Source organism: Rhinoderma darwinii, chromosome 5 (genome assembly GCF_050947455.1).
Source record: "Rhinoderma darwinii isolate aRhiDar2 chromosome 5, aRhiDar2.hap1, whole genome shotgun sequence".
NCBI classification, from domain to species: Eukaryota; Metazoa; Chordata; class Amphibia; order Anura; family Rhinodermatidae; genus Rhinoderma; species Rhinoderma darwinii.
Genome location: NC_134691.1, coordinates 231,657,030 through 231,661,701, shown reverse-complemented (window position 1 = coordinate 231,661,701; position 4,672 = coordinate 231,657,030). Strand labels below are relative to the sequence as shown.

Genomic DNA, 4,672 nt, shown 5'->3' with positions numbered 1-4,672 from the left:
CTAGGCAATTCCATGGGGCCCTGCCAGCTCACACACTCACACAACACAGCTAGGCGGGAGGTGAATAAAGGCCGGAGAGGAAGCTACACAGGATTTGCTTCTTTTGCTTGCACCACAATGCAGTGCTGAAAGAGGAGGAATCTACATAAAAACGCCTTCCTGGCAACGCCCAAATGTCCTCCTGCCGTGCAAATACTGGCAGCAGCAGCAGCAGTGAGTGCATGCCCACAGCTACCCCTTGTTCCTTCACAACTTGTATCAGCTTTAATCCAGTCCAGTGCTGCCTGCTGAGCAGCACTGACCAACACTGCCTGGGCCCAGGCTTTTATCTCTGAGGCCCCATTATGATGTCATAAAGCTGGCTCTGGCTCCTCAGGGATGTACTATGACACGTGCAAAGTTCCGTCTGAACTTTATATAAGACGGTGCTGCTCAGTCAGTCAGTCAGTGTTGCCTGAGAGGGCAACACTGCAACAGGCGGCCCCCAGGCTGTCTTTTTATTGCACATTTATTTGCCTGCAGGAGGCCACAAGAGGGAGACAAGGGACTGCAAAATGGAAAATAGGCATCCACCAACTTTACAGACAACTTCTCCTTGCTCCTACAACCTCCATCCTTGCACAGTTTGTTATTCTTCCAGGTAACATAGTAACAAATCCAAATTGCTGCTCTCTTTGTAGGCAAGCAAGGGTTTGTTGCAACTGCAATTCTTACTTCTCTGAAATGTAGGGACGACAGTACATTCCATCACATCCATCTAGTGTACACAGGTAGGTACATTGTGGCGGGCAGGCGGGCGGGCGGGCGGCTGGCTGCTTTAATGGCTGTTTGCTGTTCCCCTACTCCACTCCACTCCACTCCACTATTTGACTGTGGTGCTGCATCAATCAGTGGCTGGCTTGATGGCTGGCTCAGGTGCAGCTCTTTAACTTACCTAGGAGGGAGGGCGGAGAGAAGACAAGGAAGGTGAATGAGCTGTTCCAATGTGAAATGCCGGAAACACAGAAACACAGACGACACAAAACAAGAGGTTGCAATCTATAAATTAATTGCATTTAATAAATTAGCTCATTATCACACATGACTGTAAAAATGCATTGTCCAACAGGTGTTGAAATAATGGGATTAAAGGAGATGTGCAATGTGCAAGACAAAAACAATGGCAAACACAAAAAGCACTTTTGGAATCTGATTTTAGTAAACACATAAGGAAAGGGTGCACCGGTCCTGGAAATACTGCAATACCAGGTCAATGTGTGGAGTGGACAGAGCAAGCTCTATTTCCATCTCCCTGTTCTAAAAATCCATTTAATATATGGTCCCCAGATAGGGGACGTATCAGATATTAAACTGATCAGAACAGATTTTTTTTTCAGTTGGCTACCCCCTCGCGGGGGTGTCAATGATTTATTACTTAAAATTCAAAAAAATTAACAATAAATTACAGCTTTTTACAATGAATTACAGTAATAAAATCAATTTACATAAAAACACATAAAAGGGGACATGGTGGCAAATTCTTATATATTGGAGTTCCATTCTTTTACAAACCATTTATTTGAAAGGGTGGCATTTCTTTTTTATCTAATAAGTAATAAATGTACATCTCGCTAAAACAAAGACCTAAAACATCGTCAACAGATAAAACATGGTGCTTAAAAATCAGGATGTTCCTGGCCTTCCACAGAGCTTCTTTTACGCAGTTCATCGTCTTCCATGCAATAGTCTTTTGGTTCGCGGTTGGGCATCCAAAGAGTCCATATAAAATCATTTCGTAACTCAAGTCCTTTAGGTCTGCCATCTTCTTCATTAGAGGGAATATCTTTATCCAAATATGTTTCGTAAAATCGCAAGTCCAAAAAATATGACGCACGGTCTCCTCAGCCTGGCAGCCTTCCCTCGGGCAGACGGCAGACCTCGCGAATCCTCTCCTGAATTGGAATGCCCGGCATGGAAGACATTGATGAACGCAGCTCCAGGCCAGGTCCATCTGTGTATTAAAAAGATAAAACACATTAACCATTTTGAAGATAAAAGCACAGCGTTCATTATTAAAATTTTCAATATTAGTGACGACTTCATTTCCTCTTATGTCTTTTATACGTTTCTTACTGTTTATCATGTCATTAAAATTTTTACCTTTAAAATTAAACAAGGCCACTATTTTCTCTAAAATCACGTAATTTGCTGGTAGATTAAAAGCATAAGGTGAGGTTAAAACAATTTCAAACCACCCCATCCTTCGCATAAAAAACCCAGTATTAAAACGTAGAAAATAAGACCAATGATGTTGTTTAAAAAGAGAATTAAGACAGAAACAAAAGTACTTGATTAAAAGAAACCTATTAAAATCTGGAAAGTCTTTGCCACCCTTTGGTTTGATTTTCATTACCGTCTCACGTTTAAGTTTCTCCATTCTGGAACTCCAAAAGAAGGTAAAACAAGCTTTAGTAATTTTTCTTAATAAAACCGTGGGAGGAGGGAAAACCATGCTTAAGTATAAAAGCAAAGGTAAAATTATCATTTTAATTATTAAAATTTTTCCCTCCATGGTAAGCTTCCTCATGTTCCACATGCATATTTTTTGATTTACCTTCTGCGCCACCATGTCCCAACTGATAAAACCATTGTCGTACTCACTGAAGGAGACACCTAAAATTTTAATATTATCAGACACAGGAACCGGTATATCTCTAAGAGCCATGCTTCCTATGTTTAAAATATGACTCTTGCTGAAGTTTACTTTAAAACCGGAAGCACAGCAATAAAACTCGATTTGCCTAAGGGTTCTCTGAAGCGACAGGGCGTCCCTACATAAAACCGCCACATCATCCATGTACCCCACTGCTTTGGCCTCTACGCCGCCTCCCCCGGGCAGGGGGACTCCATGGATACACTTATCGCGGCGAATTGCGCATAACAGAGGCTCCAATGCACATATAAAAAGCAGTGGGGACAAGGGACACCCCTGCTTCACCCCAGAGTTTAAAAATACGTCCTGTGTCTTAAAACCATTCACTAAAATTTTGCTGGTGCATTCTCTGTAAAAGGCTTTAATAGATAATAAAAATCCTTCAGGTATACCCATACGTTCTAAAACCTTAAAAAGATAAAAATGAGAGACACGGTCGAACGCCTTCTCAAAGTCTATAGATAAAATGGCTAATTTACCTTTTCTAGACCTCGTGTCCTCAATCACGTCTTTTATTAGGTTTAAATTATCCCAGATGCTGCGGCCTGGCACCCCACACACCTGGTCAGAGTGTATAATGTGGGGTATTATGGCTTTTAATCTATTTGCACATATTTTAGCCATAATTTTGTAGTCGCTATTTAGAAGGGTTATTGGTCTCCAATTCTTTAAAACTGCAATGTCACCCGTCTTATACAGCAGGGAGACCTCACCCTTCCGCCAGGACTTAGGCAGCATCTTGGAATTAAAAACATCAGAAAAAAGGTTAAAAAGATCCTCTTTTAAAATGTCATAAAATTTTACATAAAACTCACTGGGTATACCATCCGGTCCGGGAACTTTCCCTGTTTTAAAACTCTTAACAGTTTCTAAAACCTCCTGCTCCGTCAGCTCCTGTAATAAAAAATTCTGGGAGACAGGGTCTAAAACAGTAGTAATCTCCTTCAGTGAGTCACGCATAAAATTATGATCCACAGTCTTAACATTAAAAAGGTCAGTGTAAAACTCATGAACTTTACTTAAAAGACCCTGTACATCTGACACACCTTCTATATTTTTGATAATTGCCTTTTTGTTATTTATTTTCTTAAAAAAGTACCTGGAGCAGGTCTCGTTCTCCTCCACATGTTGTATTTTTGAACGGAATATAATTTCTTTACCTTTCTGCTCCAGGCACTGGGCTATCTCCTTTTTCAAATTGGTGATGTCATCTTTAACGTCTATGTCATGATCTTGCATTTTGTACAGGGTCTGCAGACGGGTATTGAGAATTTTAAAAAAAGCGTATTTCTCTTTGGCTTTCGCCACGCTTTTCTTAATAAAAAAATCTTTAATTTTCTTTTTCATTTTCTCCCACCATGCACTGATGGGAGTACGTGTGTCTCTTACCCGCCTGCTTTCTTGGTAAAATTCAATAAAATCTGCTAAAACCTGTGGATCATCTAAAAGGGAAACATTCATCTTCCAGGACTTTTTACATACAATGTTATTAAGATCATGCTTTACTTTAAAAGATAAAAGCCTGTGATCTGAAAACACATTGGTTAAAACTTCACAATTAAAAGGCAGTAAATTTTCAGAACAAAAGATAAAATCAATCCTGGAGCTACAGGTGGCGTTGCTCCAGGTAACGCCGGCTTCCTCTGGACTGCTCCTGTTACATTCTTTGTATATGTCTTTTAATTTAAAATCAGTCACGATATCCTTGAGCAGTCCAGAGGTCTTGTCATAGTTCCTACTCGTACTGTTAGTAAGCCGGCGTTCTCCTCTCAGGATACAATTAAAATCACCTGCGAGGATAAAAGGCTCAGATGTGTTGATAAAAAGCGGTAAAATCTCCAGCATCCTCGCTCTTTCGTTCTTTTCTGGTGATCCGTAAAAATTTAAAAACTGCCACTTTACACCATCAATAAAAGCTTTAATCATTAAAATATGTCCTGGTAAGATTTCTTGAATAAAATCAATTAAAACGTTTCCCTT

The 4,672-nt window shown here is 40.2% G+C and overlaps 1 pseudogene; it reads right to left on the bottom strand.

The window, feature by feature from the left end:
* Positions 1 to 1,211: 1,211 nt before the first annotated feature.
* LOC142654403 (U2 spliceosomal RNA) lies at positions 1,212 to 1,434 on the bottom strand (annotated as a pseudogene).
* Between the last annotated feature and the right edge of the window lie 3,238 nt (positions 1,435 to 4,672).